The following is a 23,231-nucleotide window of genomic DNA, read 5'->3' on the forward strand; positions in this document are numbered from 1 at the left end:
ATTCTGCTTCTTCAGCCAATATCAGCAGTATTACTTTGCAGTGGAGGAGAAAAATACAGGATCCATTGCTTTCATTAAGACTTTGTTGGAAGGGAGGCTTAATTATTTGGAAACAAGAAGATTGCTGATAACTAAAATATCAAGGTAGAATTTTCCTTTTAGTACTTCTTATGATCGGAAGAAGTGGGAACTGCTGTTTGGTACATGATCGCCTGCCAAACATTCTTTCCAGTTTGGATGATTTCCATTTACTTTTTTTAAGCCAGAGATTCACTGGGCACTGGACTTTGCTTCAACCAAGCCTTTAGCAGCAGATAGGCAAGGCAGGAGATGGTTCTGCTGAGGTGGAGATGACACGTTTGGGTGGAGAAACAGGGGAGAGCAAAGGAGGAGGCAGGCTGCTTTTGAGAAACCAAGGCTGAAAGAAGAGCCTGTCAAACCCTTCAGTAGAAGACCTAGTTCTTTCACTAAGGTTGGAGAGTTTATTAAAAAAACAACCAAACATGCAAATGACTGCAAGGTGCTGCTCAGGATGGGAAGCCAAAAGGGAATTCCAGTGATCTGCCCATCTGGGGAGGGCCTGAGGTCCAGCAGCTGCAGGGCTTGCCAGCGTGCCCACTCCTGTCCTGCTACCTAGATCATTCTTTGTACACAACCATGTTGATACCTTTTCTTTGCAACAAGAGCTAAAACTCAACAGCTTTTCTCTCTTTACGTGTACAGAGGTGAACACTACAGAGCAATGCTAAGCTCTTTGGGTGTGTGAGGCAGGGAAGACAGAAGACAACTGTCCCCACCCTCTGCAGTAGGTCATGGGTTGTCTGAATGCTCTTGGGTCTGAGTGGCAGAAGACAGTTTAGGTGTGCACACCCCCATCCTTAAACATCTGTGTGGCCTAACATTTTTATTCACGAGGATGAACTTCGTTGCAGCTCCTCTGAGAAGGTATGTTTTGTAGCTGATTTTTGTCTGGGGTCTTGGGGTGACAAGGTCTGTCCTTGGTATAAGATCTTTCCCTGCTGTGGTGTTTCTTCATGTCCTGGTTTCTGAGCTACTACTGCTGTAAAGGCTGTCTTTCTGGGTGTATATGGTGAAAATACAGTTTAAGCTGGGTTTTTCTTCCAGATCTGAAGACCAACATCTCTCCCAGTCCTGGGAAGATGGGTTCATGGCTGGCATATGTGGAGATGTGTGAATGGCAATGTATCTGCTGGATTCTACCAGGGTGTGCGTGCGGTCATTTGAAATGTCTAATTTATCTCCCCAAGCCTTGCAGTGCCTTGGCTATGATCTCAGAGGTGTGTGATTGCCCCCTCCCCGGGTGCTGCCGCATTGGTGGCAGTAGTTGGCAATGGCACTGGCTGGCAAAGAGAGACAGAGGGAGAAACAGCCTTACTTCATTGATTGCAGTTTATTGACATTAGGAAATTCATTGTCTGTGAAAGAAGTTGGTAATAATTAAGTGAGTTAATAAATAAGGAATGTGTGTGTACAGATTAGACAGTAAATAACTTACCAGCTTCTTGATTGCCCCAGCATATTGCTTCTCTCCATACAAGGTGTGAAGTGGGCTGATGGTGGGGCAGAGCTGTAGGGCATTCTCAACAGTCACCTGGGGAAGAGGTGGTCTCCATAAACCTTGGCTTTCCCTCAGGTGCTGGCGTGTGTGCCTGAGCTCTTCTTCTTCAGTGGTGGGGAGGCTTTAATGCTTTTAGTGCCTTTTTCCAACAAATGAGAGGTGTGTTTAAAAATAGCAACAGCCCTTTGCGCTTGCCTTTTTTAAGGCATTTTAAGAAAGATCTGCGTCCCTTTGTCTGGGAGACGGGGAAGACGACCTGCTCTTCAAGGTCCTCGTTAGCTTCTTTGGGAGCGTGAAAGGGCTCCCTCTGGCCCCCCTCCCCGGCTGCAGGTGTTAATTGTCCCCTTCTCACACACTTAGTGGCAAGAGAAGGTCGTTTGAGAGATGTGTTTTGCTTAATGGGCTCTGGGAAAGGTGTGGTGCATCAGGGAAATACCTCTCTCGGCCGGATAAACCCCGCATTTGTCAGTCTTCTTTTGTCTGGTTACTGCTGCTGCCTGGGTTTGGGGCAGGGGGCTCGGGGGTGCCAGGGTGTGTCCGTGTGTGCCACTGTGCAAGCTCAGGTTTAGCCATTTGCGTACAGACTCCAGCAGCATTATAATTTTTAATTGCAATTTCATTTGTTATTCTCTCCCTTTCCCCCACCCCTCTCTCTGTATAATCTGGATCATTGCTCTCTGTAGCTGATTCCGTGGGAGACCAAGCAGAGTGCGTGGGTGCAGAATATAGAAAGCCAGAGCCATAGAATCTGTTACTTGCGTCATTCTAGGATACGGGGCTGTTTGCCTGACAAATATACAGAATTAATCCTGGTTTTATCAATATCTGTCTTTTGCTACAGTAGCCAAACACAAGTGTAAGGTGGTAGGGGGACTGGCTGCTGCTGGAGTTGGTTGGATTGGGAGGGGGCGGGGGGGGGCAAGAGGGGGAGAGAGAAAGAAAGGACGCTAAAATATATTCGTCTACCCCCATGCTGTTTGTCTTACAAATAAAAATATGACATAGAAACAAACAAACAAAAAAAACCAAAAAAACCCTGATCTTTTAATCCAAATTGCTTTTTTATAAAATTGCTAATTAGGGAATGGGTGAGGAGGGAGATGTTCTTTCAAGGTCTGGCTATACAGATTACTCTCCCTGCCTGTGTTTCTGCATGGGATGTGTGTATTTTTTTAAGAAATATCTCTCCCCAGAGCATATTCTCCTCCCCCCCACACCCCCCCACCCCGAAACACGTATGTGCACACCCTTCAGGATTTTTGTGCAACTGTACAGAGCTGCACAACACAAAATATGGGGCTTGCTAATTAACTCTTCCTCGAATTGAAGTGCCTTAGTGCGAGCACAAAGCTCCAAGCACAGACATCTTTTATGATGAACTAGAGCCTCTGAAGAGGAGAATCTGAACGTGACGTCAATAGCTGATAACTGACGCAGCCTTGCAAAGGAGTCTCAGGCTGGCTCCTTGCAGCCTGCAAGCCCTAATGATTCTATTTTTTCCCCAGTCCCCCCTCGTAGTAAATTACTAGAACACAAAGACACACACACTTTATATATATATATATATATATATATATATATATATATAGTTATATATCCTTTATTCTCCAAACAAAGGATTTTTTTGAGGGGGGAATGCACTAGGAGGAAAGGAAAGAATTAAAAAAAAAAAACCCACAACCTTTCTTTGTGCTAGGTGGAATTCACTGTATGAAACCATCTCTGTATCTCGGCAAAGCAAGCATCCCTGCCTGAAATCCACATCTGTGCATTATAGCAAACTGGTGCATGGTGGTGCCTCTGTTTTTTTCCGAAGTCCACTTTATAAAGACTGCAAGAAGACAGACATAATAATGCTTGCAAGGCAACAGGCAGAGAGGCACAGAGACTCAAAACAGCTGTGGATTAAGGGTTTGTGCAGTAGGACATGGAAGGCGGTCAGTTTGGGTTGTTTGTTTGGTGGTTGTTTTGTTTGTTGTTGGTTTTGGGGTTTGTTTTATTTTTAATTCGCTGCAAATGATGCACCTAAAGCAGCTGTGGATGGTGGTGCAGAAAGAAGCTGGGGTAGGGGGGTATGTCGGGGGGAGGTGTGTTTGTGTTGTAGGGGGGCAGACTTAATGCACATTTACTGTTTTGGACTTAGCGTTCCAGCGAAATGCCTTTGTGTGTGGATTTTTTTTTCCCCAGTATCTGCTAAAAATAGCATCAGGGTTTTGATCGTGTTCCAGAAATAGACAGAGGGTTGCTCTTGTATAAAAAGCGAGCGCGGGTGGAAGAAAACCTGGACATCACCGCAGTATTTTTTTCCAACTCCTGTCTGGAAATTAATTGTTGGATTCTCCCCCTTCTCCCCCCTCTCCCCTCCCCAATCCTCTCCCCCCATTCTCCCCACTCCCTTCCCTAGCCGAGGAGTTCCCGTTTGGGTAAGTGGCGATCTTTCCTGTGCATGGTGCAGAGAGCGGCTGTGAGTCTTGTATTTATTTTATGCATGTCTGGATGATTATTTTCCCTTCCTTTCTACTTTTCTTCTGAAGCGAGGGGGGTATGCCGGTCTTCATAATGAATTTGGTGCATGCACAGAGCTCAGAGACGGGGAATTCTTGCAGAAAGGGGAATCTCCCTGCCGGTAAATCTCTGAATCAATAGCGAGCTGCAACTCTCTCTCTCTGTCGGCGCTATTGAGCCCCTCTCCCCGCCCGTGCCCCTCGCCGTTTGCGCCCCCGCGGGGGGGCCGGGCGCTCCCCCCGGGCGGCCCCGGGAGCTGTCCGCGCCCCGGTGCTGAACCCGCCGCCGCCGCGGGAGGGGGCTCGGGCCGCGCTGCCCGCCGGGCGGGGGCCACGCGGGGCGGGAGCGCCGCTCTCTCCCGCGGGGGCTTCCCCGCCACCGCGCGGCGCCGCCCGCCCTTCCCGCCCCAGCGTTTGAAAGAGCCTGTACCTGATGATGGTGCTCCGCAATATAAGAGGCTATAGGTTGCTTTATTTGGACTCACCCCTTCTCCTCCCACCTCGTTTTTCCCCTCTAAGTGCTCACACCTTCTGCAGATCGTGTGTGCGCGATCGTCTGTTTTTATTATTGCCCGTCCTTCGTGTCCTTAGTCATATCCTCACCAGATGAGTTGGTGGAATGTCTGAATTAGAGGCGAAGTAGTGGGGAACTGTTGTGGTGTGTAAAGAGTAGACATGTAGGGTTACCTCGCTGCTGCAAACACCCGTCGTCCCCCTCCCCGCTTCTCGGAGCCGGGGAAGTTCTCGCTAGGCTATGAGCATGCAGGTCCACGGGCACTTCGGCAAAGACATCAGCTTGCACACTAAAAGAGACACGGAAACACCGTCCGGCACTCGCATGCACCGCCCTGTTACCCCGCACAATGGTATCTCTCCGGAACTGCCGTGGAGGGCGGCTTAGCCGCAGCCCCAGACCTGCGAGGGGTTGAAAATGCACAAAGCAGACAATAGCCAAGGAAGCAGCTTTCCCCTGAGCACGTTTAGCCATAGCCTCACAGTAAAAGCAAGCTTAGAAAATGGTGCACCTACCACACAAAGCCCAGCAACAATTGCGGATCCTGCAGACAATGGCATGATGCAGCCATGAACATCAGTATAGCACAGCACATGGGGTTGGGGGGTGAGAGCACCTCCTGGCCAAGACCGCATGCAATGGCTCTAATCTAGGCATACAAAAGACATAATTTCTTGCAATTAATCAAACACGAGCGCCTGAATTCACAGCACGATACTCCACCCACGGCTGCCCTTAATGTCTAAGCCGTCCCTTTCCCGAGCTTGCGTGGTCGTATTTACAAGCCGACCCGCTATCTAGTTGGTTTGTTTGTTTGGTTTTTAAAGGAAAAAATCCCCTTCCAACACGTGTAGCCAATCATTTTAACTCTTAATATAGCTCTATAAAACAGTCATTAGAATCAAGAAATGCCCTCCTCCCTCGCCCCCTCCCTCGCCTTCCCAGCCCTCCCCTCCTAGATCGTTGCCTCGCTTGGCACAATGCATAAGATTACCCTTAACTGGATCCTATTAAATAATTCAATGGTGGCGGTGTAATTTTGGTTGGAAACTGCACGGATTTCCAAGTCGTGACTGTAAAAGTGAGTAATGTGCTCTGGCTGCGTCATGGCTCCAGTCACAGATGGTTCCAAACTGAGGAGAAATCGTGACTTCGACTTGAGACGTCCCCTCTCCATGAAAAGACCATCCAATCACAACGGCGTCGGGGGGCAGCCGGACTCCACGGAGCTCGCTTTCTCCTTGCTCTCCCGTCCGTGTGTGTGCGCGCGCGCGCGCGCGTGTGTGTGTGTGCCCGTGTGTGTGCCTGCGCGCGTGTGTGTATAAAATCCTCAACAAGTTGCAGAAGGGAAGGGAGAGGAGGGGTTAATCCTGGGGAATCTTCTGCACCTAGTGAGATCGTGACCCTCCCACACAGTACAGTAACTTATATACATACCTGGAGGAAGGGACGCTTTGCTTTTGGGCTTTTTTTTTTTTTTTTTAACAACAAACAAACAACAAACACTAACCCAAAACACTGTTGGTGACGGTTGCACCCGCATGGGACTCCCCGGAGCGGCCAGGGACGCGCCCCGCTAGGTAAGTGCTGGGGGTTTTCAAACTTGTGCTGCCTGCGCTGCTCCCGCTGCCCTGCCCGCGCTCGGCTCCGCCGCTGCCGCCGGGGTCGCCGGGGGCTGGAGAGGAGCCTCGGGGCGGGCGAGGGGAAGGAGCCGCGGCGCTGCGGGCTGGGACGTGCGCGGAGGGGTCTGGCGTGGGGTCGGCGGGACCCTCTGCCACCTCGGGGCAGCGGTGGGTTCACAACTTCTGGAGTTTGCGCCGAGGTGCGAGTCCCCTCCGGTCCCTCGCGGGTCTCTGCCCCAACGCGTGCGGGAGCCCGGCGGGCGGGCGGGACGCGACGAGGACCCGGAGGTGTGTTTGCCTTGCTCCTGCTACTGCTAGGCACTGGCGGTGCCGCTGGTTGCCCGCAGGCTTTTAGTAGAGGATCTCTGGAGTTCAGTGACATGTCCTGGAAACTTTTACTAAGCGGGTGTCCCCGCCGGCGGCCGCGGCCGGGTGGCTCAGTGCCCAGGACGGTGTTACGGCGCTAAGGAGCGGAGGGGGCGTCCCGCGTCCCCCGCCGCCGCGGGAGGGTTGCCCCTCGGGGCTAGCGGACTCCCCGCGCTGGCTGGGGGCGGGGGGGAAAGCGGGGCGGATCCCCCATGTCCCCAGTTGCCCGCCGGGAGGTGGCGGGCAACCCCGGGCGCCCCCCCGGGGGCAGCAGCGGCTCCACGTCTGGGGGCCCCCGGCGGCAGGGCGGGTCCTCGGTTTAACGGCGCCCCTTTGGCAGCGACTTCACGGAGAGGGGCTGAGGGAGGCGGCAGGGGCGAGGAGGGGTCTGGGCTGGCTCGGCTGCGTTCTCGGACGTGCTCTTGTCGCGGATTTGGTGACTAATTAGACATGGAAAGGGGTTTTTTTCTTTCTTTTTCTTTTTTTTTTATCCTTTTTTTTTTTTTTTCCTTCTCCCAGTCCTTCTTTCCTCCTTCCTTCCCTCCCGCTCTCCTCTCCCCTTCTGGAAAAAAAAAAAAAAAAAGAAAAAAAAAAAAAAGAGGGAAGAAAAAAAAAAAAAAAAAAAGCCGAACTAGGCAATGTGAGGCGCCGCCTGATTGGTGGGTGACGATTTTAGCTCGCACCAATGGGCTGCCCGCCTGCTCTCTATTTATTTAGCGCTCAGGGGGGAGAGTTTTCTCTTTACGCAGCGCCCGTGCCCAGCGCTGGAGCCTCTGCGCGGAGCGGGGCCGCGGACATGCCGTGCTCCGCCACGCTCCCGCGGCCCCGCACCGCCGGCCCCGGCCCCGCCGAGGGGGGGAGGGGGGCGGCGGGCCCACCATCCTACACCGCCGCCTCAGCCTGGCGGGGTCCCGGGTTTTCGGAGCGGGACTTGGTAGGGATGGGGGGTGGGGACCCGGCGTGGCGGGAGATGGCGGAGCCGATCGCCCGTGGGTCCTGTGGATGTTGTGCTGGCAGCCGGATGGATGGATGGATTTAGGAAGCCGCGGGAGACTTTGTCCTTCGCGAATCTTTTTGCGGTCTGGGCTTGCTGTACATAACTACCTACCCGGGAAGCCCTTACCCCAAAAAGCATTCGCGGAGGGCGCATTCGCCGACGAGCAGCAGCTGCGATCGCCGAGCCTTGGACTTATCTAGACTCTCTGGGCTTCTATTATTAATTCCTGGCACCTTTCCCTTTCCCCCGTTCAACGCCACCCTCTTCCCCCCCTCATCCCCCACCCCCCCCCACGTGAGTTTATATATGTGTCTCTAGATGTATGTATGTAGTGAGAGAAATAAACACCCTTTTCCCCCTTTCCTACCCCGCTTGGTCCCCCAGACGTTCAAATATTCACCGTCACCTCCTAGCCTAACTTTTTAATCGACTTTTGTCTAACGGAGCAGATCACACGTTTATTCTGATAACTGTATAGTGGTTTTTATTTCATTAATAGAAAAATAAAAATAGAATAAAACTTCCTAAAAGTTTTCCGCCCCTCACCTTTCTCCCCCTCCCCTCCTTGCAGGGCATAGCTGTGTTTAAAAAATATGGGTGTCCTAGTTGATCGAGATTAATTCATAAAAAATAGTATCTTTGGAGCGATTCATTAAATGCTCCGTAATCGGGAGCCTCGGCTTATTTTGAGATGGGGAGGGTGGGATTTACTGGGATCGCCCCATAAATAATAGGGAGGGAGGAGGAGGAGGGGGAGGCGCACGGATCCGCCGCGGTTTGGGGGAGACCCCAGTTAGCGGGAGATGCACCATGGAAGCGCTTGCCAAAGGCGCCTCCCTCCCCCCTGCCCACTTCCAACCTGATTTTAAGCAACTTGCAGTCCGGCGATCTCTCTGATCACTCTTTCCCCAAAAGCTAGTGCCCCCGAAAAGGGTAAAACAGGCAGAATCCGGGGGAAAACCCAGCCGAGGCGATGCTTTTTGACGAGGTGATTGCAAGCGACCAAAGCAGCATCAGCACCAGCTCTCTGGTTCTGAAACTGCCTTATGCGTGCACACAGCACTGAGCATCTCAGGCAGGAGTTGGGGAAGCTGCATTTTCCCTCTCTTGGCAGCAATTACCACCCCGGATTCCGTGGGCAAGAAATAAACAGCAAAGAGAAATCCTCCCTGCTTGCCGCGCCCCCCCGCCCCCCCCAAAAAAAAAAAAAAGAAAAAAAAAGAAAAAAAAAGGAGCGATTAAGAGCAGATCTGTCCGTGCAGATCAGCCTCGTGAAAGAGACAAGATCTGAGCAGCAAGTTGGTAGCACAGTGGCCGCTTGACACAACATAGGGGCCTATGGTTCGCCCGGCTGTAAAGAAAAAGGAGGTAGGGGGGCGATCTAATGTCTCAGCTGTTAAAAACTAGAAGGGCTCTCCCCTCTGCTTCCCCGACAGCAGCACGGAAGGAGATCCGGCTGAGAAAGGGCTGATCTTGCATTTCAGGGAAGCCTGCACTGGGGAGATCAGGCGAGGACCACAGTCGAGGCTAAGAGTTAATATTTCTTGAGAGATAAAAGAGATTTTGAAGACCTGCCTGCACTTTAGAAAAGAGTAAAAGGCCGGCTAAAGGATAAGAGAGGAAATAAGGCAAAGGAAAAGCACCTCGTTGCTCCCCTCCCTCCTTTCTTTCCTGCTCAGGACACGTAGCTTGAGCACTAGCTGGCTGACTTGAAAACAAAGGTGGAAGGGTCGCAATATCTTTCAAGTAGAGTAACACTTTCATAATTACTTATCCTCTTCTATTTGGAGAAAAAAACAGGCGTTTGTCCTTTCCGGTCGCTAGCAAACCTCTTCACAGGGGTTTTATTCATGTGAGCATATTTTAAAGGGAGAGACAAGGTACTAGAGGGAACTTGGAAAAAAAAGAAAAGAGAAGTGATAAGAGGGATCAGCCAAGCTCAGGCTAAAAAAGCATCCTCTCTCTTCCCTGTCTACCGTCGTCCCTCAAGAGGATTGAAAACAGGAGTGATCTGGGGGGGCAGCTCAGGCGCGAGTGGAAATCCGAGCCACGGCGGTGCAGCTCCACGTCTCTTCACCTCGCCAGCCAACTGTTGCTGCCATGCTAAGGGCTGCTGCTGCTGCTGCTGCTGCTGCTGCGGGAGGGAGGGCGCGGGCACCGCTTCGCTCTGCTCGGGGGTCACCCCCAGCCGGGCACCGCCACGGCTGCAGCTCCGCAGGGCACCTTTCCATAACCCGCCCGGCCCACCCCGCCGTTCCCCTCGCCCTGCACTCGCTCCTCAAGGGTTTCTGTCCGCAGCAGACGAAGTTAAAGACACGTCGGGCGAGCCGGGCCGCTGCCCTGCCAACCCGGCGCCCACCCCCGCCACCCCCCCTTCATTCCGGGCAGCCCCGGGGGAGGCCCCGGGCTTCTCCTCCTGCCGCCGAGCTCTCGCCCCGGCCCTAGCGGGGTGCGCCCTGGCCTGGCCTCACCTCTTCGAGGTGCCGGGCCGGGCCCGGGCCGCTCGTCCTGCGGGCCTGGGTCAGCTGGGGGGCGTTTCCACGCTGGGGGTCTCATGTGTGTCCCCAGGGGTGAGCCGGACCCCGGGTGGGGCTCAGGGCAAGTGTCCCCTCCCCTCTGGGCGTCAGGGCAAGCCGCAGCAGGTGAGTCGCGGAGGAGTGGAGACCCCAGCGAGAGGCGGCAGCGGCTTCGTCACCCCCGGCTCGGTTAACCCTCCTCTCCTCTGCCTCTCCACTCAGGTACGGCCGCGCCGTCGAGTCCGGAGGCGCCGCGGGAAGCAGCGAGGGACGCAGGCAGGTGAGAGCAGCGACGCAACGGGCTGCCCCCACATCCCCCGGGCTCCCTCGGGCTGAGGCGGGGGCTCGGGGCCCTGACACCGCCCGGGGGCTCAGGACGGGGGCTGCGGCCCTCCCCTTTGGCCCCGACGGTGGTGGCAGCTGGGCTCGGCCTAACGCAGCGCTAGGCCGCGGGGCCCAGCCCGGGCAGCACCTGCCGCCCGGGACAGGCACCGCCCCGCGTCCGTACAGGGCAGGCCCGCGCTGGGAGAGGGAAGGCCAGGGCACTGAAACAGGCGGGAAACCCACCTGAACTTTATGTACAGTATATAGACAAAAAGGCCGTCACGTTGTGTGAAACCTGTCATTGTAAGAAGGAAAACCAATTAGTGGGCTTTTTCTAAAATGTTCGTCTTTACATCATCTTCTTTATTTACTAGTTAACAGTCTTCCACTTCATAGTTAAATGCATTGTTCCTTTTTGGTTTTGTCTCATATGTTTCTTTTTTATTATTATTTTTTTTCTTAATCCATGATCCTTGAGACAGCTAGTACAGTTTTCTGCCTTCTTATGTAATTGTGAGGTACAAAACTGAGAGGCAAATTAATTAATAGCACATGTTGTAAGAGCACAAGGACCCCTCCCAGTAAAAAAACCAAAACATACCATTTTCAGTCATGTTTAATGGTCGTTTCCTGTTCTGTTTTCAGACCTGGCAATTTTGGAGAAGGAGGAAATACATTCAGTTTCAAAATTAAAAGTTTATAGATAAGTAACTACAACAAAGTCTCTTTACATTTACTGTATTTTTAAATTTAAATTATATTTGCAAGCAAATAAAACACATAGGTTTTTTGCAAAAAGTCCATTTTTGTCCTTTCATTTTGGCATCTAATTCCTTGATGTCTGGTATTTGCTCACAAATTGCTATTTACACTTTGCTGAAAAACAACAAAAATGTCTGCCTTCAGAAAGCTGCTACTATGGGCAGATCTCTTCAGACATTAGGGACTCTGTTCCCACCTGACTTAGGTCATACACTTCATAAGGACCCATAAAGCTTAGCAGCGGTTTACTAGTCTCAGCTAGTTGACCACCAAAATAGACAAACTGTGCTTATTTAGAGGTAAGAAAGAAAAGCAGATCCTCATAGCCGGAGATAGAAAAGGCCTGTTAGGGCCTCAAGTACAAACACTTCCCAGACCAGCATTTAATCTCCCCCAAAAGAGGACGTATCAAAGATTAAACTAGTACTACTCTTGAGGTTTTTTTTAAAGGTCAAGGCATACGTTGCTGGGAGCATGGGGTCAGTGCATGTTAATTTACATCTATTACTGCACTTAATGAAATTATATAAAGGCTAAGGGCCTAGGAGTAGAATTGCTGCTTCAGGCCTCTGAGCCTCCTGTATTCCTGTCAGTTAAAGAGAAATACCTCCAACCATCTGTAAAAAATTGCTTTGTGAATACAAGCCTCATGAAATAATGATTAACACTCTTACCTTCCCCTCCTTCCACCCTCCCTTCCCCCAGTTTTTATTATTATTTGAATCTTTTACAGATCATCTGCACATCAGTCCTCATTCTTTCTCTTTTAAATCTGTTACCACAAATACACTTGGCCATAATATTTGCATTAGCTGTGGTATGTTGCCATCTCATTTCTGGCTATAGAGATCACTCTAATAAAGGACATACTTAAATTAACTTTTATTTTTATTATTATATTTTTAGGCAAGTTTTGTAGTAGTTGTTGCTTCTGTAGCTTTCAATAACTATGAACTCTTGCTGAAATGCTAGTAGTATTTAAATATACCTTTGGAGAGGCTTTTTATAGAAATGAAAATAAATAGCTTTTGGCTTTTATTCAACTAGATACACCCCAAGTTCAGCAGGGTCAGGTTAATTTGTTTGGTGTCATATGACCCTCGCCCCCCCAAAAAAAAAAAAAAAAAAAAGGACAAAATGTTATTATTTCGCTTTCTTTCTCAGAAATATTTTATGGGGACTACTTAGGGAGTGATAAGGAGGGTTTACTGACTCACTGGCAGCGTCCAAACAAGCCTGTTTTACCCAAATATTCTCACTGTTACTGTTACCTGTTTAGCATGACCACTGGAATTGCTCTGATAACCAGTAATGCAGTTAGCAGTTCTTACAGCATGCTTAGCTGCCACTGTATGTATCTAATGTAGTGAAAACCCTGATGGCCCCTAATTAGCAATAGAAGTGGTAGGAAAGGTTAGCAGATATAGGGTACTGCAGACGTGATAAGCAGTCTGTGGGAAAATACAGGGTGTAGCCTTGGCAAACTTCAGCGTGGAGCACTACAGCAGCCAAACGTAGTCTGAAAGACTATGTTATTTCAGTTAATTCCTGTTTGTAAATACAATGCGTTTCCATTTGTAAATATAACCAGGAAACAGATGCATTTGTACCTGCAGCAGTGTCCATGGATTTTGCTCAGAGCAGGGAGAAAAAGCTACATCTTATTTAAATACGGACATTTATCTGTATAGGTGTCCTAGTGTTGTTCAGAACAACATGCAGAGGCACAGGGTTGGCTTTACATGTGCATGCACACATATATCCAACTATGTATGTATGTGAATGTAAAATGGGTGTTTTTTCTAGCACTTTAATTCTGGATAGTTAAGCTTTCTAAATTGTAGAAGCAAGTTATGAAATTTGTCCCTGTGATACTCAAAGTTTCCACTTTAAAACACAGGTGTTACTTCTTATTTTTTAGCATAGTTGATGCTGTTGTTTGGACGGGTTTGGAAGGACGATAGAAGATGCTGTATTAATTATTGTATTTGCACATGGATAACTGCATCAAGATAGCAGCATGGCACAAGGCTCATTTCTAATATAGCTTTAGCCTCTGTAGAACTTCCTCTGGGGCCAGCACACACCATGCACTCTGCATGGCCACAAGACAGCCAACAGCACACCTCAGGTGCTTCCTGTGACCAGTGTTCCTGTCCCTGTGTGGGTAGCCACAGGCTGAGCTATAAGCACGGTGACAGTGATGAGGCCATGCATTCCTGTACCGATGATACCTGTGCTGGTCACCAGAAAGCAGCATTAACCTCCTCAGGAGAAAAGGGACAATTCCCTCAAGTCCAGTCAGAGACGAAGTGTGACCCCTGTGTTTGTGTAGTGTTGCTGACTTTGGGTGGTATTAGACACCATGTTGTTCTCTCTCAAGCAGGCATAGATGGGAGACAGGTGGGAAGAAAAGGGAGGTTAATTTAATTTTCTGTTTAACTTTATTAGAGGATTTCCCAGTCCCCAGTGCTTATTCTCTGAATTTGGTAAATCCCTGTTTTCCTACAGTACTCCTTGCTGTCCCACTGCAGCATCTCTGTCTCCCAAGAGGTGGCCAAGCTATCTTCTGGAGTCAACCTCTTTGCCAGTCAGTGGAGGTACTGAAAGGGTTATCGTCAACTTATCTCCACAGCTAAAAGTGGCCTCTCCAGTTGGGCATGTTTTTTGAAAATTACTCCTAGCTGTGAGTTTCTAGGCCGAGAATATAATAAACAATTTACTAAGAATAAAATCAGGGTGTGCCCAGGAAAACGTGTTCTGTCATCCCTTATTTTCAGCTAGCTGTAAGTAAACAGTATGGGATAATGTCATCCTAAATAATGTAAGCTATCACAGGCTTCTGCCCGAGTGGACGATGTTCAATATCTGGGTAACCTGAACATTTTCAGTTTGCATGCAAACCTTTCTGAAAAAGCAGAATTGCAAAAAAAAAAAAAAAAAAAATCTGAGAGTTTATTTCAATGAAACATTTTCAAAATGAGTGCATGGTTGAAGGAAAAAAATGGAAAGCAGTGGAAAACTGCCATGGAGAAATTACATCTAGTTTTTAAAGGACATGATTCTTCCATTTTTCCTTCTTGAATGGTCTGCCCTCACGTGAACAGTTGTACTGGATCGGTGTGGGAGGCAGAAAGCTCTGCCGAATCAGGGCCCACCATGCTCTTGAGCTTATAGCTTTACTGAAGCAAATAAGGTTATTTTCCAACAGAGGAATCAGGACAAGCACTGAAAAAATGTGCTGCTGTGCAGCTTGTCGCATTCCAGTCCCAACTGTATGGATGTAAGTCAGTGCCCACGCTGGTGTCCGTCGTCAGGACAAGCAAGAGGAGGGAAAGGAGAAAGCGGCCTAGAGAAGACCACGTTTGATCTTGTGCTGAGTTAATGGCACATGGTGCCCACTCTGGAAAAAATGACAGCATTTCCTGAGAGAGGAGTAAAGATGAAAAACGCCACCTAAGTAGAAGGGTTGGGGAGGAGTGGCCAGCAGCCATTACACTATCAGTTATTTAACGTCAATATACAGAATATATAGTCAGCAGTATTAATTTAACTTAAGCACCGTGAGCTGCAAGCATCCAAAGAAAGACTCAAAAGCCAACACAGAAATGTCTCAGTGCCCTGGCCTTTCTCTGTGTGAAAAGCCTGGCTGTGTGACTTGCTAAAATACTGCATGTCTGGCTTAGCTGTCCATGCCTTTAATGGCAAGTTGACGCCAGGTGTCTGTTGCTTTCTGGTTTCCTTTTTAAATGTCTTTAATTGTGTTGTTATATTTTAGTAAAATTTCAGCGTGTGTTCCTTTGCTCTGTTTTGTCACAAAAGACATGGCTAGTGATGTAAGTGAAGAGAAACCAGTAGGAGTAGCGTGGGTTGGGGGGTGGATGGGTGGGGAAGTAAATGGGAAATCTACATAAGCTATTTATTTGCTACAACAATGTGAAAAATCCTAACATACCTGTTAGAAGTTCCTGGCTGTGCCAATACATTTGCCAGTTTTGATGCAGACAGGTAGTAATTGTTAATTTGTTGTCTGTTGGAACATCCCCAGTACGGTGAGGGGTTTCCTTCCCCGGCACAGTTCTCAGGCCTTGCTGTATTTCTGCTCATCTGGCCTCTTGCTTCTCAGAGAGAATGCATCCAAAACATAGGGCCAAGCAGGATTCCTGCTTGAAAGAGGAATTGAATTTCCTCTCAAGGAGGTAGAAAGAGATGGGCATCCTGAAGTACGGGGAAAGATGACATGGCTTTGAAGAGTGTGATTTTTTGACGATGTATTTTGTAACTTTCTTTTCCTTCCAAATCAGGACGTAAGAAGCAAAAAAAAACAAAAAGAAATTCATTAGCAGTGACACATAGGCTTTTATAAATATCTGCCCACTGTTGGTTCCGAGACTCAGCCTCATCAAAGCAACACTTCTCAGTCATCCTCCTTAACCCTCACAGGAACATCTGCTGGGGAAGTATGATATGGCACAGGTAGAGAAACGACTGAATACAGCTCATGGCAAGACAGTTCCTATTTATCTTCTTTCAATCCCCTCTTTCTTTTTTTTTTTTTCTAAATTTCCCATTTTCCCCTTATTTATTTTTCGTTGCTCCTCCTCCTTTGTCCTGACTGAGGCACATGTCCACTGTATCTCTGTTTTCCTTCCATTGTGTCTCCCAGTTTTTCACCCACCTCTATGGACACCTGTCTCTGGAAAGGGCTGTCAGCTGATTGCCCTACTACACTGCTCCTCCAGCTTTGTTTCCTACGACGCACAGGACGAGTACTCCTGGTGAGCACAGGAGTAGGTAACTGGGAGGCAGGGCAGAAGGCAGAGGAGTGAGCCTGAGCAGCCAGTTCAGCAGACATGATCACTAGCAGGGTCGGGCACTGTCTTCTGGTACTTGGACAAAAAGAAGTTCATCATGGAGCAGAGAGCAAATGTCAGGGCCTGTCAATGTAAGTGTGAGAAATCTTCCCCTTGGTTGCTAAGTTTGGTGTTAAGGTTCCTCACCTGAAGTCCTCTGTAGGTAAATCAGAGTGGTGTGTGCTGCTGTGCCTGTCACACTGGGCTGATGTGTGCTTGGCAGGCGGTGTGGCTGGATTAGAAATGGGTTACCTATCTGCAGGACGCTGAAGATGATGATGGAAATGGCAAGGCTTAGAGGGGAGCATGTGCTCCCTGTTTTATGATAACTTGAGGCAAGCAAGAGTGGGAAGGAAGAATCTACTACACAAAAATAGGATTTTTTAGCATGTATTCTACATGTTTATGTAGAGTTTTGTAAATACTGGTTTGTATGTTCATATGCGTGTGTTTTTATCACACAGTTGTAGCAAAAGGCCAACCTCACTGAGCCAAATAAGAAAAACAGGAGCAAGAAAAAAATCCTGACTTTACAATAGTGATTTGTGTGCTGAATTGTTCTAGTCCATATACTGGCAGGTCACCCACACGCTTGTCTCTAGGCTTCCTTAAGAGTTTGAAATACTTAGATATAGGTGACATACAAGAACAGGATGCCGAATGACTAAGCTGAAACATTTGGGAGCTCTGCTCAGCAGGCTTGCTGTATAAGGGACGATGAAGTGTTACCCTAAAGGTCATCTTGAAGGACCTGTGGCAACGACTTCTTAAAGCCCCATGTTTTTCTTTAAAAAAAGTAAATTTTAAAACAAGGTTGTGAGAAGGAACAGAAAAAAATTATCTCTTTTGTTTTTACATTAAAATAAAATACTTTATATTTAATCCCCAAAAGCCCAATGCAACTGATTTGTGTTAGGAAAATGGCTAGGATAGGAAGAGAAACAATTATTTTTGAGTTTTGTTTTGGGTTTTTTTGGTTTATTGTTTTGGTTTTTTTGTGTTGGTTTGTTTTTTTGGTTTTTTTTACTGGCTAAACTGAATGAAATAGGAACAATAAAGAGCCTAGAAAATGGGAAATCAGCATTGCCCTTTTTTTTTTTTTTAGTTTTTCCAAATGCTTTTTGGATGTACTCTTTAAAGTAAAATTAGTATCAGAAACTATTAACTTTTTTACATAATATTAAATTTATGCAAGAGTTTTAATTTATAACAGTTATACAAGGTGCATTTTTTAGTTTTTTAGTTTTTCTTACCCAGGATTTGTGAATATACAAGTCTTTGTATGTGCATGCAGATTAGTTTATAGGTGGATGTGTACGTGCACATGAGAGTATATCCATAAATATGTGTGCATGCAAATCCATAGTAGGAATAATAAAGGCAAAAATGGATCCTTTTCTTGATATGTAAAAGTTTTACAAAAATTTAAAGGTGGTTTACTGATTCACAGGTTTTACTGTACACTTAAGAAAATGATGGTTCATTTCATAAATATTTAGTAACTTTTAAAAGGCCTATTCAGTATTAATTGTGCTGAAGTACAGGGCAGACTGTTTTATTACGTCACAGTTTATGGAGTGAGGACATGAAAAAAAAATCTTTATTGATCTGTGATTGCCTACATTTCTGCAACTTCCTTTCAGATTTTTAACCCAAATTTTAACCATATATTCAGGTAAATATTTTATGGTTGTCTGTTCACCAGCAGTCTGTTGTGATACAAGCTTTTTATATTATTTGCAAACCCAGAAGCTATGTCTTAAGTAAAGTAACTACAACCTGATCAAGCAAGGGCTTTTCTCTTCCAAGCAGTTTTCTGTCAGGACTTAGCCTGACCACAATAGGACTCCTCACAACACTAAGTGCTGCTCAGAGAAATAGATGCTTGGAGGGAAAGGCCTTTTGTCTTGCACCAATGCATCTGAGATTTTTAGTCTTCCTTTTCACAGGGGGTAAAAATACCTTGATTGTGTTGAAAATCAAGCTCTTGCTGAATTTTGCTTTACTTTTAATTGTCCAGTCACAGAACTGGGATAAGCCCTCCTTGAAGGATCTTGGTTTCTTTGAATTTCTATTTGTTGTTATTTTGAACAGTTTCCATAGGCTGCAGTTTTAGCACTGTGTGACTGGTTCTCTGCTCACTTGCTTAGTGAACAATTAACAATAGATATTCTGGCTTTATTAATTCACTACCCCATACATCTACTCCAGGGCAGAGGCAGTATTCAAAGCCTGAGAGGAATATTTGGTTTTCCAGGTCCTTTCTGCTCAGGTTGTCAAAAGATGAGAGTGGGTTTGTTTGTTGTGGGTTTTTTTTTTTCTTTTTCCTTTTTTTTTTTTTTTTTAAAAAAAAAACAAACACCAAAACCAAAACACTAACAATTACTGCCTTTCAACTCAACAGAGACCTTCAAAACTTGTATCACACAAACCACTGGTACCTTGTTTGTTAGCTTCCTTGCTTGTTTCCTTCTCTGATTATTCACAAGCTAGGCCTTTCTCACTGTCATGGGTTTTAAAAGTAATGCAGCTGCCAAACTGAGAATGGAGACCCTGCAGTTTAGCACTCAGTAAACAAAATGTGTCAAAATACTTCCATGCCAGTAGGTTTAAAGATTCCCAAATGAACATGAATGCTGAAACCCTTGTAACCTGCTGTACTATCTCATTTTGCATAAGATCTTCATTTACTCTCCTATATGGTTCATGACATTATGGAATTAGTTTTGTTCCTACAGTGAGGCCACTAGCAAAACTCTTTTAGACTTGTATACAAAAAGTGCTTGGTCAAAAGTCATCATTTTTTTATTCTAAAGTTTTTATTTGACCTCTTATTTTAGGCGTATTCTTTCTTTTCTTTTGTTCAGTTGATATATATTTATATACAACAGAAACATAATGATTTAGCTATTTTATTTGCTGCCCAAATTTAAGTAGATATTACATGCAAGAAAAGCAATCTTAGAAAAAAAAATCAGGAAAATCTGATGACATTGAAATGGAAGCAAACATTGTTCTGCATAAAATAACACTTATTGCATTTCATCTTTATGTTTTCTTTTCACAGTGCTTTGGGTGTTCATGGACCACGGTCTGTCTGGCGTCCCTTTCCCCCTCATCAAGTAACACCCATTAAGCACTACTGAACTCACTGGTACTACATAAGCATCCCCCCCTCATATTCCCTACACCCTGTTAGGGAAATTTTACCTAACACTGTCCCAATTAAATAATGGTCATTGCTTTTCACTCTTATTAAATTAAATCAATCTCTGGATTAATTAATGTTAAAGGAATTTATTGCATAAATTTAAACTACTATTAGGAGGACTCGATGTAGGGGAACTGGGTATATGTGCATGTATGTAGGCATATGTGCATTAAAAATAGGAAAAGTATAGTGACTGAAAATAATAAATAGAATCAAGTTGATCTGTTCTCAGTTCATTTGTTTATAGGGCATTTGAGTAGGTTAATAGAATTCTAAGTTGTTCATGAAGCTGCAGTATAGTTCTACAGAGTGAAGCAGTTAATGCTGGAGGAGGATTTCACAAATTTATTGTTCCAATAGTTGCTTTGAAAATGTGTTTGCACATACCTGTCTATAAGGTGGGTATTGCTCACCAAGTTTAACCAGATCTGCTCCAAACCCTGCTGAAATGAAGGGCTGTTTTTTCAGTGAATAATAATTGTATCAGACTCTTCAGTGGCCTTGTTTATTTGAGGGAAACAGCTGTCATTATATCTGTGTATGTGTGCACATGGAACCATGTATATTTTATTTATCTCTGTTCATATACAAAGCCCATACATTCTGGGTAGTTCTTACTCTGGCTTTGTGCATGCATGGGGTAGATACATGTGCATGAGCTTGTACATGAGAAGAGTGTATGACAGTAGTCTCCTTTTTATGCATCTATATATATATATATTATAACTAGGGGAATAGACATAATTTAGACTTAAACAGGAAAAAGAGCAGATTAATTTTTGTTGCTCTTTTCCACTTTAATTTGTCCTTGAAGGTCAAAATTATTTTGGTGATCATTTTATGTCACGATTTTTATTTGGAAACAGACTGTAATGGCTCTGGCATAGGGACTGAGAAGTCGTGCACACGTATCTGAAGTGTCTAACACACCAAAGGAGATTACGTACTGTTTCTCCATAGTGATAAGGCAGCTATGGGACAAATCCTGCTTACTTTATTATCCAAATTTTCCTACCAAAGTCCACTTACTTAATTACAGAACTAAAAACACTGGTTGCTTTCATAGGTGGGCTTTTGCATCTGTCTGTGTCATAGACATTACATCAAACAGTTGTTCCTTGGTGTAAAATGCTTTTATTTATTGGCTTTCCTTTCCCTGATGTCTAGTTTAGGAGCCCAACCTCAGACAAGCAAGTTTGAAATTTTAGGCAATGTTTTTTTAACCTTCTGGATAGTCATTAAACTATGCAGCCCTTATTTCTGTGTCAGCTTGAAGAATAAATTTATATAGAAACTAACAATTATGAGATACTGCTTTCTGGTATCCAGAAAGTAACCACAGCTAGGTCTACCGGTGTTTCAGGAAAAGATGTCCAGAAGGAAACCAGTTATTTCGAGCAACCCTGAACAGTATGGAGTTTGAATAACAGAATTTCAGTGGAGGAAACAAGATCTTGGATCTGGTGGAATTCTGAAAGGTGCAAATTATGTTAATAGTGCACAACGAAACGTGCCCATTTGGTCACCTGGGCATCAGCATTGGGTGAAACAGATCTGTGCAGTCAGTCCCCAAACCTGCCAGTCCAGCATGTCTGGCCAGGTGGGTGAGCAGGACAGGGGCCATGCACCATCATGCCAATGTCACCTGCATGGTGTGCAAGCCCTGCTGCTGCTGGGCATCAGATGTTGCTCTGCTGGCCTAGCTGCTGCCCTGCTGGCTCGGCCTGTTAGAACAGTGGGGTCAAAATAAAAACGGAATAGAATTAGTCCTGACCTTAGGCCCAAATAGTTTTTAACTTCAGTGGGCTTTAGTATTGTAAACAGGTAGGTCTGTAACGTGTGAAGTCCCTTGGAGTTGTGGTGGCCAATACCAGTGAGGTGAGCCAGCAGCCTGCCTCAGTGCCTGTGATGTCAAGGCGTGAGCTGATCTGTCTGCTGAGCAGGAGCAAAGATGAAGCAAACCGCGCCCTAAAAACGTAAGAAGGAAACTTACACGTCAGAAAGAGACCAGAAATACTTGGGGGCTCCTTTTGAAATTAGAAGTACTGAATGCACAATGGATGCAGGTGAGGCTTCTTGAAGGAATATTTGTAATAGCTTTGTTTTATTTATTGTAAAGTCAGGCAGCACTGTAAGGGAGAACTTGAGGATGTTTTAAAATAGTTGCTTAGGAAGCATGTTTCCCTAGTAGAAGTAATCCCTAATAAAAGTTTTAGTTTGTGTGTGCTTATTGAAGGGTCCAGTATGTGAGTAAAGGAATGTTTTATAGGGAAAAAAAAAAGATGTGTCTGTTAGGCATGTTACGCATTCCAAGCCCAGGTATGTTAAGGCTAAATTCTGCTCGCTTTCCGTACAATATTTACCATAGTCTTAATTCCAGTAAGTGAAATTATTTACCTGAGTAGCCAGAGTAGAAATTTGCATTAAAAATTAGCCATAAGTGTTACTCCTTTTCATCCTTTGGAAAAAAAATAGTCCAAATTTATAATGAGGCAGAAAACAAACAAACGAAAACCTTTATTCTGTGGTGCTCGCTATAGTTAGTCAGGGGGTTATTGGTTTAAAGGGCATAATGACTGCTACACCTAATAAAAAAAAATAATTGCATGTTCAGATAACAATCAAATCCATATTGCTCTGTCCCATGAATCTAGTCCTATTACACGTAGGCAGGATCTAGTCCATTGGCTTCATAAAGGCAATTCACATTTACAACCAACAAAGCAAGTTTAGGATGGATTTTTTATATTAATGTAACCCAAAGTAGGAAGGAAAAATAATTCAATTGAGGTAGCAGTGGAAGCTAAATGTTAAACAAACTTGCATCAGAAAAAAAAAAATTGTCAGAGCAGCATACTGCCATTTTATCACTCTGTCATCTGTTAATATAAATCTTATTAAATAAATATGAATATTAAAAATAAATGTTACTCCTCCTTTCTCACATACTCTATAGTAACAGTCAAGTTTTCCTTTTTTTTTCTTCTTTTCTTTTTTTGGTTTGATATTAAAAATAAAGAAAAAATATTGCTGTTGAGAGCAGAGGCCGAAGTGTTGGTTTTTTTTCTGCATTTAAACTACTGGTTAACAATTTATTTACTTGTCACTTATTGTTGACCATGACAGTCATTACTTTTTATTTGATGATTTACTGTATGTTTCTGGGTAGTATATGAAGCAGGTTTTAATTTTTGCATCATTCTAATCCTGCATTTCTACATATATTACTAATATTTTATTTCAAATGAGAATTTCCCCTCTATAACTTTACATTTCTATTTCAAAGCACTAAATACTCCATACTGAAGTTTTCTTATTTTGAGCAGTCACTGGTCGGGATAGTCCTTCTTGCAAGCTTGGGGATTCAGGTTTGAGACTATAAACGCTTCAGTATGTATGAGTAAGTCTGATTCTCTGAGTAGCCTAAGCCAGCAGGGTTCCTCAAACAAGTACATGTTTGCAGGCTTGGGACCTGCAGATATATGAATGGAGGAGAAGACAGGGAAGGACTACAAAACCAAAGTTTTATTTTTAATTCCATGTGCCTGCCAGCATCATAAAGAAATATTACAGTATTTTTCATTAAATTGGCTGGATTGTTTGAGATACATAACATAAATGAAATAATTTGCTTAATTTGATACCATAAGACAAAGTTAACTCAAATACCTGATATCTTAATCAAATCTAATTATCTTGATTGTTGAAACATTTGGTCCTGATTTAGTTAAATTTATAAGTAACTTTCTAACATCTAGAAATCTTCCCATTTGATGATACCTGGTTGAAAGATTTGCAGAGAACAGGAATCAATCTCTAGAAATCGTGAAGGGTCAAAAGGCTTCTTAAAGATGCTATTAGATTAACAGCTTTTTATTTTATGTATGTAAGTTATAGTTGTGTTTTTTCACTAAGAATTCCATTTGCATTAGTTAGGCTTTTTTTCCCTTTCACCCCATCCCTTCCAAACTGCAGCCACAAAT

The sequence above is a fragment of the Apus apus genome, chromosome 5 (genome assembly GCF_020740795.1).
Source record: "Apus apus isolate bApuApu2 chromosome 5, bApuApu2.pri.cur, whole genome shotgun sequence".
In the NCBI taxonomy this organism is placed as follows: domain Eukaryota; kingdom Metazoa; phylum Chordata; class Aves; order Apodiformes; family Apodidae; genus Apus; species Apus apus.